This window comes from Anabrus simplex, chromosome 10 (assembly GCF_040414725.1).
Source record: "Anabrus simplex isolate iqAnaSimp1 chromosome 10, ASM4041472v1, whole genome shotgun sequence".
Taxonomy (NCBI): Eukaryota; Metazoa; Arthropoda; class Insecta; order Orthoptera; family Tettigoniidae; genus Anabrus; species Anabrus simplex.
This window is the reverse complement of record NC_090274.1, coordinates 42,573,137-42,587,222: the sequence shown is the minus strand read 5'-3', so window position 1 is coordinate 42,587,222 and position 14,086 is coordinate 42,573,137. Positions and strand designations below refer to the sequence as shown.

General features: G+C 39.9%; 1 non-coding gene across 1 annotated transcript; it reads left to right on the top strand.

Annotated features, from left to right (window-relative positions):
• The first annotated feature begins 475 nt into the window (after nucleotides 1–475).
• On the top strand, nucleotides 476–593 carry LOC136882500 (U5 spliceosomal RNA). The gene has a single exon (XR_010861202.1). It is a non-coding gene; the product is annotated as a U5 spliceosomal RNA (small nuclear RNA).
• Nucleotides 594–14,086: the final 13,493 nt, after the last annotated feature.

Genomic DNA, 14,086 nt, shown 5'->3' with positions numbered 1-14,086 from the left:
TTCATTGGCAATTTTTCAGTCGTTATTTTGTTTTCTAAAATAAACTGCACATAACTCCAAAGACGAATTCCTACTCAGGCGTTGCCTGACTGAGGCAAGCGCTGAAGCTGAAACAAATATGACAAACAGAAAATGCACACTAGTGTGATAGCAGCCACGTGATAGCGCCAGATGTTTCATTCAGTACGGATAGATAGCAGCACAGAGTTGAAGTGCGACCTCTACTGGGATATATTAAACGACTCGAAAATAGTTCTTCAGGAGAAACATGTTTCTCTTCGAATTAAGAACGGTTTTGTAAAAGAACACAATATTGTGTCAATGTGTTTGGAGACGCGAATTATTTTCTAAGCAGTAGTGTTACCTTTCAAACCGTATACTGAGCAGTTTTTCTTTTAAAGATAATAACACTTCATTCTACTCGCAAATATCCAGCATTTCAGAATATTTAAATAGCTAAGCAACAACTATGTCGGTACTCTGGTCTCCCTTCAAATCGCATAAATCTTTCGCCTTTTACTAAAGATTTCCGTGGAGGGGGACACTTGATGAGTCTATAACCAATTTTTGTGACGGCTTAACCATAGTGTTAAGCCAACAAACCAATGCAAACAAAATTCCAAAACTAAGCCTCTCCTATCTAATTTCGCCTCTAGGTAGCAAATATGTGCATCCAGTATTTGCTTCACTGCTGGTGTCAATGGTGTCCATTCTTGTGATAATTTCTTTCGGTTCGGGGCAAAAGTGCTCTTCACATAAACAACTAGAGTGATGTTTTTAGCTACTCCAACTTGTTTATTGATAACCCATGCAGTTAAATAGAACAAAATAGTGGTGATTATTGTTTTAAGAGGAAGTACAACTGGACATCAAGCCGGCCGTTATTACCACTAATCAGTCCGGCTCCATGGTTAGCGTGCTGGCCCTTGGTCACAGGGGTCCCGGGTTCGATTCCCGGCATGGCAGGGAATTTTAACCATCATTGATTAATTTCGCTGGCATGGGGGCTGGGTGAAGGTGTCGTCCTCATCACGACGCGCAGGTCGCCTACGAACATGTCCCCGGACACTCCTGACACTGAAAGTCATACGCCATTTCATTTACCACCTAGCGACATTGGATGGAAGTTCATCTGCTGGATATATAATTAACAGCTTTAAATTTGAAAATAAAAAACCGCCATTTCTTTCAGTATAGCTGTGAGCTTTGTTATGTACGTAAAAGGTAAGGAGCTTATTGATTTCATTGTGTAAACATTCGTTTCAGGGTGTGTTTGTATTATTGTGCGTTTTTATCAGTTAATGGTATTTTGCCAGATCATGAATTCGGTGCAGTCATTAATGTCTGGGCCGTTTCCGCAACGGACTGCCGAAGAAAAATCCGAGGTGAAATGAGTGGGTAGGCTCAAGCGGCGTTTATTTTCGGAAACAGATACAATACCGGAATTAGGCCACCTCAAAGTGTTTCATTTCAATATGGTAAAAGAGTTCTTAAATGAGAAAAATGTTACTGGGTTGTAGTAATATTCCTGAAAATAGAAATGTAAAATGTCTGTTTTATTTTTAATAATAAAAAGTATTGTTGATGTACCTGAATTTGATAATTAGCCTGTAATCATATTATATTAATGGTAAAAATTGTGCACCACTGAACTTTTAAACCACCAGCCGTCACTGTTAGAATATGGACAGTATGAATATCCTCACGCATTTCTGTTCAAAATTCGCACCACACACGCGCTCGCGTGCGTTCTCTTAATCCTTCGAAAACATTGCCAAAGCGATAAACTGTTTGAAATATGAAGATTTTGGGCAGACGATTGTTTTAGTTTCTACTTTATTAGAAGGAGCCCATTCAACATACAGGATTGGAGTTAGTTTCTCAATTTGGTTTTATTAATAGTCCAGTAAAAGCAGAAAAAAAAAAAACGTTTTGTTGGAGCAGAAGAATGTGGTAAACAAAATTAGTCAGATTTGGAAAGATGTGCCTACAGGATTTTTCATTTCGAAAACAGAATTCCAAAATTTCATAAATTCTTCGTTTTCTTCCAGCGATTCTGCGGACTTGTTATGTTAATAAGGAAGCCATATTCTCCAGTGGCGACTCAGTTAAGTGTCTCGGTCTTCTGTCAAACACACAAGTTCAATAGAAATATTGTTTAATGGTGTGTTTTTTTATGGGTATGTTCTAGTGTAATATTTATATTGAGCTTGTGTGTTCGACAGTTTGAAAAGATTTTTAAGTTTCTGTGGACTTGGCTAACCGCCATTTCTTATCTAACTTCAGAAACACTTCCTGTATTTATATTCAGGAAATACATAGCCAATGGTATTATACTGATGAAAGTGCAATCTCTTTTGCAATTTTCTAGGTTCGGCATGGACAGATTTCTTAAAATGGGATCACGAAAATCCACCATCTCAAAATCTGTTCGCAGAATTCAACATGAAAAGATGGGCACTTGGCTTTGAAACTTCTTATCAATTTCATTATCGTTCTTCTGCTGCACTCTACCGCCGTAAAACGTACTAGATTTCCATTAAAAAAAAAATAACGTACTAAAAATGTAGGCCTACATGTACTTTTTTTTTTTTTGCACGTTGCTTTACGTCGCACCGACACAGATAGGTCTTATGGCAACGATGAGACAGGAAAGGGCTAGGAGTGGGAAGAAAGCGGCCGTGGCCTTAATTAAGGTACACCCCCAGCATTCACCTAGTGTGAAAATGGGAAACCACGGAAAACCATCTCCAGGGCTGCCGACAGTTGGGTTCGAACCCATTATCTCCCGAATACTGGATACTGTCCGCACTTAAGCGACTGCAGCTATCGAGCTCAGTACGTGCCCGGGCACTTTCTAGAATGTTTATTTTTTGGATTTATATTACCTATTGATTTTGTGTCAAGTTAATTTTTGTAGATGTCTTTATTGTGACGTTGACTGATATTTTACGGTCGTTTTAGAGTTATTGATGTGTCTTTAATTTAAAGTTTTAGTTAGAGTAGCGTGACAAAAATGTTGCAAAGTTGTGCTGGGAAGATTTGGGAGAAAGCAGACGAGCTGCTCGACTAAGTGGTATGTTCCGAGCTGTCAGTGGAGAGATGGCGTGGAATTACATCAGTAGACGAATAAGTTTGAGTGTTGTCTTTAAAAGTAGGAAAGATCACAATATGAAGATACAGTTGGAATTCAAGAGGACAAATGGGGCAAATATCAGTGGCGTATACTGAAGGCTACCAAGGCTATCAGTGAAGCCCAAACCTCAAATGCGAGCGATGGAAATCTAAAGCACATTATATTGTAAGCATCTGACACATTGTTCCATTTGCAAAACTTGAAAGCAATGAAAAAACACGTCGCACGTATTTCTGAGAACAAGGCTTCGGAGACTGATATTGCAGCTCAGACTCTCGTCCCTTCCCATCGACTCGCCTCACGCGGCTTGCTGCTGTCTGCCTACAGGCGCGGGGACCGGCGGAGGATAGCTGTGCTAGGCTTCGGTCCGTCAGATCGCCACTGCTATCACCATACGTATTTCTGAGAACAAGGCTTCAGAGACTGATATTGCAGCTCAGACTCTCGTCCCTTCCCATCGACTCGCCTCACGCGGCTTGCTGCTGTCTGCCTACAGGCGCGGGGACCGGCGGAGGATAGCTGTGCTAGGCTTCGGTCCGTCAGGTCGCCACTGCTATCACCATGCATTACTCATCGTTTATACTTCCTTACCTCACCCTTCTGCCTTAAATATATAGATAACGGAGTGCTAGCATTTCACTCCCGTTTACTTCTTCATCCTTGTAGGAAGACACTGCAGGGCTGCTGTTATAGGAGTAATATAGTTTTCTTTTTATTGGTAGATCTGCTAAAATGAAACGCAATCTTTCAGGTTTAGTGTTCTCTTTTGTTGGTTGGAATCGAACCCGTGATCATGGGTCGGACACCACCACTGATCTTCCGAGAAAGATAATTAACCATTGAACGATGGGTACGACCGCTGTAAAATTCAACATTGTTATTTAACGATAATAATAATAATAATAATAATAATAATAATAATAATAATAATAATAATAATAATAATAATAATAATAATAATAATAATAATAATAATAATAATAATGCATGGCATCTACATAGGCTTGGTGGTAACCTAATAAGGACAAAATGAATGGCGAAGACGTCATAAACACCCAGTTCCCAAGTCAGGGGAATTAACACTATGAACCGGGGCCGTCGGATCGAAGACAAGCATTCTATCCATTTAGCCTCAACGCTGGAATTCAATTTGCTAAACCTTAGGCTACCAACTCGATTAATCAGGTGTTGAGTATTGACGGTGGCAGAGGCCAGGGCTGTAGCTTGTGAAGCAGCCTTGACAACACAGCGGGCAACTCCTTTGGCGTTGGCTGCAGCTCAAAATGCTTAAAGCTTGATGTTCCCTAAACCAACTATCGAAAAAGGGTAGCCTAAGTCTAGTGGTAGCCCACGTCTTGATACCAGCATACGCCACTGGCAAATATTCGTTTATAGGAAGGGGAGTGAGGGATTGGAATAACTTACCAAGGGAGATGTTCAATAAATTTCTTTGCAATCATTTAAGAAAATGCTATGAAAACAACAGGTAGGGTATCTGCCACCTGGGCGACTGCCCTAAATCCAGATCAGTATGGATTGATTGATTGATTGATTGATTGATTGATTTTAGATTAGTTTGTTTCGCGTGGAAGTTTTAAGAGGCCACTGCTGAAGTCAAATAAACAAATAAATTAATGTTTGTTTGTCCAACCCTTGTCCCGTTTCTATATGGGGTCGAGTATGAGGTGAGATGAATCTCTTGTGGCGGGTTGTTATGACCGGATGCCCTTCCTGACATCAACCTCATCAGAGGAGTTTAATGAGATGAAATGAATGACGTGATATATGATAGTAGGGAGAGGGTGAAACCCAGTGCCGGCACATAACCTCCTCCTGTCGAATAGCACCCAGGGGTCTGCTCAAGGATTAACGTCGCCATCCGACGGACGAATCACCATCAACAGCGTCATATGCCCTCACTTCAAATGAGCACTGCGGAGTGGTTTGGAATTTAATCCAGTCTTTTTGGCACGCAATCTCGTGATTAGAAATTGTCTACCACCACCTCCCCCACCCTGCCGGCCAACATTCTGATGGTGATAATTTTTTCGACCAACGGGACTCGAACCGGGTAACCATGGTGTCAGACCGTTTAGACTTCAACGCCTGAACGATCATAGCCACCAGGCGGGCTAAATAAATAAATAAATAAATAAATAAATAAATAAATAAATAAATAAATACTGTCTGGGAAGTAGCCAGTCCTTTCAAATATAAATAAAAATAAGTGATAATTGTATGTATAGTTTATACGCGCCGCGCTGTAGATATGAGGTACACGATTCCAGCTGTCAATGAAACTGTCACCAATTAACCTAGCGAACGCGAGAACTGTGGATTCAACACTAATTTCTGTCATTTTGGACATTTTCTTCTTCACCCCTGGTGACTTAAACGGCATCTCTTCACCTCAGCTATCCCGAAAAGTAGGGATTCGACACTAACATTTGTCATTTTCGATGATTTTTTTCATGTCACTCGTTCCCAACCCCCAACCGTAGGTCAAGGTGGCAGCGCACCGGCCTCTCATCGCTCGGTTCCGTGGTTCAAATCCCTGGTATTCCATGTGCTGGACAAAGCGGAGGCCGGACAGGTTTTTCTCCGGGTACTCCGGTTTTCTCTTTCATCTTTCATTCCAGCAACACTCTCCAGTATAATTTCATTTAATTTCATCTGTCAGTCATTAATCATTGTCCTAGAATATTGCCACAGGCTTCGACAGCCGGCACAATTCCTATCCTCGCCGCTAGATGGGGTTTCATTCATTTCATTTCATCCTTGACCCGGTTGAGTGACTGGAAACGGATTGTGGATTTTCGTTTTCAAGGATTTCTAGTGAACTTGGAAAATCTGGACATTTTAATCTGAAAAGAAAACCCGGCCGGACGCTCTTTTTACTAACAAAAAAGAAGGCGTACCCTGCTTACGGTGCACAAAAGACGTACATATTTCTTTTTGTTGTTGTTGTTGAGGGAAGTAAATGAGAGTCCCAGGGCAAAAATTATGCCCTTCTACTCATCTCTTTCTGAGAATAACCGATGAGTCGTAAAAATCTGTTTTACCGCACCAGCGGGGGAGAAATAGATCTGGCTGAGAGGCAGTATTTTGTCTCCCGTCAAAGAAGAAAACCCTTCATCCCTAAATTTAACTGTATAATTTTGAGGTCGGAATGTGTTGAGAAGAGGAAGGGGAGGGAGGGGATAATCTCCTTCTTAACAAACGCCCCCATTTAATTTTGAAATTTGTTAGTGAAAAGAAGTTTCAAAATTTGGAAAAGACCGAAAGAATTCCTATTTAATTCCTATTTAAAACAGATCGTAAGTGAGCCGAGGGCCGCAGTGTTTGAAACGTGTGTTTGTCTTCTTGGTCCTCACAACCAGTTTTAAGATTAAAATGCCAGGGTTGGTTGAGTTTTGGTCATCTTTACTATTTTGTTGATCTGAGATCTAATAAGTGGAGTACGAAGTTCGGTTCCTATGTTTGTATTAGATTTCAGTCTAGTGGTTTTTGTCACCATTCTAAGTGTCTTGTTTTTGAAAAACTTGTCATTTTGAAAGTGGAGTTTTAGGAATATAGCCTCAGGCTTCACAGCCATACAGCAGAATGGGTCTGATATATGCTAGGTAAATATTTTTCTTAATGGTTGTAGTGTTTATTCCCCTGCAGAGGTCTCAGAGCAACCAGCCGTGTTGTGGCTCGTTGTAAGGCCTGTTCTATATTTTGAGACTCGAGGACAAACCACGGTCCATAATTAATTCGAGATAGTTAATTTTGTTAGTCCAAGACAGTGGGACGTTGTTAATAGTAAGATAACCAAATTTAGGCGACGATTGGTGAAAATAATTGCCTGTGTTTTGGTAGGATTTATTTTCACCATAAATATTTCTTCATCATCGCTTGTAGGCTGAATTACAGTATCGTCCTATCCAATCTGGCGCAGTCAATTTTGGTTTACAAAGACTCTCGCCATCCATCTTCTTCGTCTACTTCGTAAACCAACGTAAACATACAAATGGGCTCAGGAAACCAGTGATATGGCTCAACAGGAAGAACTCAATCTCAACAAAGTCTGGATTTCCATTATTTTCAAATTACCCAATGTACTTTTTTTTTTTTTTTTTGCTAGTTGCTTTACGTCGCACCGACACAGATAGGTCTTACGGCGACGATGGGACAGGGAAGGGCTGGGAGTGGGAAGGAAGCGGCCGTGGCCTTAATTAAGGTACAGCCCCAGCATTTGCCTGGTGTGAAAATGGGAAACCACGGAAAACCATCTTCAGGGCTGCCGACAGTGGGGTTCGAACCTACTGTCTCCCGAATACTGGATACTGGCCGCACTTAAGCGACTGCAGCTATCGCGCTCGGTAAATGTACTTTAGTGTGTGTGTCTAGCCCATGTCCCGTTTCTCTACGGGCTCGGGTATGAAGTAACATAAGTCTTCGACCTGTTTCCCTTCCTGACGTTAACATCATCAGAGGATTTAATGAGATTGATAGTAGAAAGGGACTGAATGTCATCCGTTGCCGGTACATAGCCTACACTTGTCGAATAACACCAACGGGTTTACTCAAGGTTTAACGTCACCATCCTACGGATGAATCACCATCAACAATGTCATATGCCTTCACTCCGTTTGAATACTGCGGAGAGCTTTTGGCATGCAATCTGGTGATTAGAAATTGTATACCACCACCTCTCCTACCCTGCCGGCCGGGTCTCTAGGCGGTTAACCACGATGCCGAACCAGAAGCTTGTTTTTAAATTTATTTTTTAGAATTTGCTTTACGTCGCACCGACACAATAGGTCTTATGGCGACGATGGGAGAGGAAAGGGCTAGGAGTGGGAAGGAAGTGGCCGTGGCCTTAATTAAGGTACAGCCCCAGCATTTGCCTGGTGTGAAAATGGGAAACCACGGAAAACCACTTTCAGGGCTGCCGACAGTGCGGTTCGAACCCACTATCTTCAGCATGCAAGGTCACAGCTGCGCGCTCCTAACCGCACGGCCAACTCGCCATGTAAAGGTGCGTTTTCCAAGGTGCGACTGTAGCCGCCACGGCCATGTACGTTGGCGACAGCAACCGCAAGCGACGGGCAAGTGGGGTGTTTTCTTAGATACGATTCCAGCCGCCAGTTGCGCAGTCCATTCCGTCAGAAATGGACGAGAGCACGGGCGATTTCGTTAGTGGCAGGGCTTGCACTCACTCTCAGGTACGGATATTTTAATCTTATTTTAACGGTGTTTAGCTGAGCTAAATAAGTGTTTTTACAGTAAGACATAACGATCAGTGAATCTGTGGTCGTAATAGACTTCAAGATTTTTTATTTATTTATTTATTTTTTATAGTGGCTTTATGTCGCACCGACACAGATAGGTCTTATGGGGACAATGGCATAGAACAGGCCTAGGAGCTAGAAGGAAGCGGCCGTGGCTTCATTAAAGTACAGCCCCAGCATTTGCCTGGTGTAAAAATGGAAAATCACGGAAAACCATCTTCAGGACTGCAGATAGTGGGATTCGATCCCACTATCTCCCGGATGCAAACTCACAGCTGCGCGCCCCTAACAGCACAGTCAACTGGCCCGGTAAACTTCAAGTTTAACAAACCCGCAACTTAATTCAGTGACATAACATTAATTGCACCAATATGTCAATTATTTACATGCCATTCCATCGGTGTAATCTAGGGAATGAAGGAATCAATAAAAACTCATAAAATGATAATGCAGGGTGGGATTTGCATTTTATTTAAAAGTACATATTACACTGTATATTCATTCCTATAAATTATAATCCAGTAATATTGACAAGATATCAAGACTGTTTACATCTGAGCACGGCTGGCTTTTATCGGCCCTTGATTGACAGAGGAGAATGTTTGCGTAGGAGGTGTTGACCTATAGTCACTTCCGTCGCAGCGACTGCGGCCGCCAGCACTGCTCACTGCACCAGTGTGGCGGCTCAAGCCGCGATCGCGGCGAGTCGCAGACCAAATTCAAACTGCGCATGCGCGGAGATGGAGACTGCTGTCGTCGTGCAGCTACAATTTCTACATTTCTCTTATATGATCCTTGGTTGCGGCTACAATCGCACCTTGGAAAACGCACCTAGCTTGTTTAAGAAGCATACGGAATATTTTCACAACTACTTTTCTTTCTACATGTTGAAAAGTCCGTGTAAAATATGGTAGGAAAAACTGTAAGAATAGGTAACGGAACTTTGTCATATTTCATGTTGCCCAGACATTGGCTGTTTTAAAGTAAACATTACTTCTATCTCTTTTTGGACCTTTCCTAATTACCTGGGGTCGGCATTTCGTAGGGATTAAACGAAGTTTTTTTTTTCTTACGACTGGATGGCTTTGCTGGAGATGTATGTCTCTGTATGTCTCTGAGCTAGAGGAATTATGTTATTGTTTTTACGTCCCACTAACTACTTTTGACGGTTTTCGGAAGCTAGAAGAATTAACCAAAGTTAAAATCCCCGACCCGCCCAGGAATCGACCCGAGGTCCTCTGATGCGGAGTACGATGACTATTCAACCAAGGAGTCGCACGAAGTAAACAGTACCGAAATTAAGTTCCCAGTTGGAAACCACCATTTCATTTAACCAATTGACAATATCAGTATGCTAATCAAAACGGTTATATTGCGCAATATAATGGATTTATTACTTTGTACTTCCAAAGCTGTTCCATGAATATTCAGTCATTTAGGATATGAAAGAAATATCAAAATATCCTAATGTCAAAACATCGTAAATATCTGAGTATGATTTTTTCATATATTGTCTCTTGTTTTGTTTTACACAATAGTCATGTACAGTTAAAAGAACTTTTCTTTCATTTTTTGTGTAGGCTAATGAAGGAAGGAAATTTCTCTTTATTCGATGGCAGCAATGGAGATAGGAAAAAAAGAAGAAGATGTCGCCATCTGTTTACACACGTGTGTTATGGTAAATAACGAAGTGTTAATGTCGTTGGTATGATTTTTGAGTAATCAATATGTGTGTGTAGTGTTGTTAATTTGAAATACTCCTGTTTGAGTGACGAGATATGGCTTTGCGCATTCAAGAAATATCATCATCTATGGATTTACACTGAATAATAATTGCTGTTGTATGTACACTATATTAAGGTTAGTCCACACCAAAGTTAATAAACAATGTTAACGAAACAAACAAAGTTAATGAAAACATTTCTCCACATGTTAATGAGCTTTTGTTAACAAACTTCTTCAACATTGTGTCCACGGTTACAATGGATAGGGTCAGGAAGAAGACAAGCTGCAGCTGCGTTGTTCAAGTATAAAAGAACCTTACGCTCACAGACACACAGATTAAGAGAGAGAAATCACCTACACACTCTTATTTCCTCACATACTATATTTAGATACTAGGCCCTACGGTATGATAATGGGTGCCACTATCATTTTCATTCACTGAAAACTACCCATCTCGACCAATGGTGAAATTTAAATGTAGGCCTATATAAAAGCCTGAATGAAATCTAATCCCTTAGGCTCTCCCACAATTACAGCAATATTATGGCCGAGTATGCCAAATCCATATAGCTACCTCAATTGGGAGGCAGTGGTAAAATAATATGCGATCTTCAATATATATATTTAATATATATCTAAGGCCCCTTTCAAGCTTAAAAGTGATTTCATGCCTTTTTTACAAGGGTATAAAAAGTAAAAATAAACATCATTAATGATGCACGCTTAACGCTAATGCATGATTATTAATTATTAAAATACACCACAAAGGTGCATCCACAGCAAGATGTTTTTGTTAACTTTGTTAATAAACACTGTTTATGAACATTTTTGTATGTTAATAAACAATATAGCGGGTTCATTAACTTTTCGAGCAAGTTGATAAACAAAATTTCTTTAAGTTAACCTTTGAGAATGAAACTTTTTATTAACTGTTCGTGTTTTTGTTAACATTTTGGTTCCCACATGCGCAAGGACACAATTGGAGCACGTAGATTTGCAGCGCGGAATACGATGATTTCTTATTTCTCCTAAAAATTGACTATCAAATCGCAAGCGAAAGTTCTAATATACAGTACCGTACCTTTAATTCTGTATGATATTATTTTAGCTGTGTTATAATGTAGTCTCATTTCCAACTTCGCTCCTTGCTGAGTAACCTAACCTCCCATAATCGCTTGTATATCATCAAATAATACTATCCTAAAGAGGTAGGTTAACTGAAGATTTTTCTTTGTTTCGTACCTTTACCAATTCCGTGATATTATTGTATAAAACTTTAAATACCTCAGACACAATAAACGAAATTGCTTGTTTTGATACTCTAGACAAATATGTATATAAGTGAAATGTCACCAGCTGTTAGGAATCTTTAAAGTTACAGCCTATCTATAAATAAAAATGGCCTGTCATTAGTGGAGCCAGCTTTCCGATAATCTGTATCATTACTTGCAATTTCAGACCCAATTACTGTCAACAAGAACGGAAAGTCATGTGGGGGCATTCTCTAGAGAATTTTGAAAGCCTGCTGCATCATGAATTAAAGGTTCTGACATAAGTGTTCTTTCAAAACTTAATTCTACTCGCCTTTCCAGTTATTTTTCTTTTCCACACTTCGCATGTGGGCTTTTCTCTAATTGTATTCACTAATTGTATTCAGTAACCTCCAAACGTCTCAACTTAAGATTTTCGGTCAAAAGGTGGGGGACCCATCTGGAACACACTTTACGGAACTGTAGGTCCTTTGTGATGATTGCTTGACAGCTCCCATAACTGATTCTGACTTGTTCTGCAATTTCTGATACTGTTGCCCATGGATCGTCGTCAATAATGTCTTTGAGTATAGATAAGAAATGTGTTTTTCCACCATTCAATACAAAATTTATTTTAATAGATTAAGCTAGTACCGGTTTCGGCTCTTTAACGGCCATCATCAGCTAGTACATGTTTTGTTTTAGCCATTAGACTATACACAAGTTGTTATTGTATTAGGCATCCGGATGTCTAATGGGGGATGGAATAATAGCATATAATTAAAATATCAGTGGTCAGGTTAAAAAGTTATAAATAGAGCATGAGTATGTAAAACACATTAAAAACACACAGGTCACAATATATAACATTTAAAAAGTTTCAACACATTAAAATTGTACGTATAGGTAGACACTTGTTAAAATTTTCAATTTATGTTATATGGATTCCATTCTTCTGTCTTCTGTGCAGATCCTTCTAAGTAATGTTGATTTTAGTTGCGTAGGGTAATCTTCGAGGACATTTAGAAACTAGTGTACGTCTTATTGATGTGGGCCTTTGTCATGATGAAATTTCGTTATGTTATATATCCCAACTTGTGATATACTATGGCAAGTTTCAATACAGTAAACAGCAGGTCTCGAGCATGTATTTAGAAGTAGTCGGTGGTAACACTTCTCTCGTCTATGTTTGTTTCTTGTAGTCTGTAAAGATAAAGTGATATAAGTATGCCGGTAGTGTGTGCATGAAGGAATGCCTAGTGTGTGTATGGAAAGAGTACTTACTATAGTTGTTGTGGAAGTCTTGTGCTGATGTGTTTGAAGGCTTGTTGTGTTCTACTGCGAGTGAGTCTGGGGCTCATATTAGCTGTAGAGGGGAATGTAGGTGGAGGGGAAGAAGGAGTGGCCGTTGGAGAAGTTATAACATAACCGAAGATTTCTACATTTCTTTAGACCAATACGCCAACCCCAATCATAACATTAATGATATTAATGAAAAAACCAGCATTATTTTTGACAAAGCCATTCCGATATTAAAGAATGATTATCTCAAAATAGTAAACACACGCTCTAACAAACCAACGAATCACAAGCCTGACCCCGCCCCTACTTCTCCAACGGCCACTCCTTCTTCCCCTCCACCTACATTCCCCTCCACAGCTAATATGAGCCCCAGACTCACTCGCAGTAGAACACAACAAGCCTTCAAACACATCAGCACAAGACTTCCACAACAACTATAGTAAGTACTCTTTCCATACACACACTAGGCATTCCTTCATGCACACACTACCGGCATACTTATATCACTTTATCTTTACAGACTACAAGAAACAAACATAGACGAGAGAAGTGTTACCACCGACTACTTCTAAATACATGCTCGAGACCTGCTGTTTACTGTATTGAAACTTGCCATAGTATATCACAAGTTGGGATATATAACATAACGAAATTTCATCATGACAAAGGCCCACATCAATAAGACGTACACTAGTTTCTAAATGTCCTCGAAGATTACCCTACGCAACTAAAATCAACATTACTTAGAAGGATCTGCACAGAAGACAGAAGAATGGAATCCATATAACATAAATTGAAAATTTTAACAAGTGTCTACCTATACGTACAATTTTAATGTGTTGAAACTTTTTAAATGTTATATATTGTGACCTGTGTGTTTTTAATGTGTTTTACATACTCATGCTCTATTTATAACTTTTTAACCTGACCACTGATATTTTAATTATATGCTATTATTCCATCCCCCATTAGACATCCGGATGCCTAATACAATAACAACTTGTGTATAGTCTAATGGCTAAAACAAAACATGTACTAGCTGATGATGGCCGTTAAAGAGCCGAAACCGGTACTAGCTTAATCTATTAAAATAAATTTTGTATTGAATGGTGGAAAAACACATTTCTTATCTATACTTTGAGTCTGTCAATACGGAAAATGAAATTTATAAATAATAATAATAATGTCTTTGACCGCACAAATGTTTTTGCTTGTAATGCTGGTTCGAGGACGGTGATCGTGTTGCTGAATTTCCACACGTTCTCGTCCTTCCTTGAACTTCTTATGCCAGGTGAACACACGCGTCCGTGACAATGTTTGGTCACCGAACTCTGCAGTCAATCTCTGGCAAATTCCACCGCTGTAACACCTTCACGAGCAAGAAATTTTATAATTAT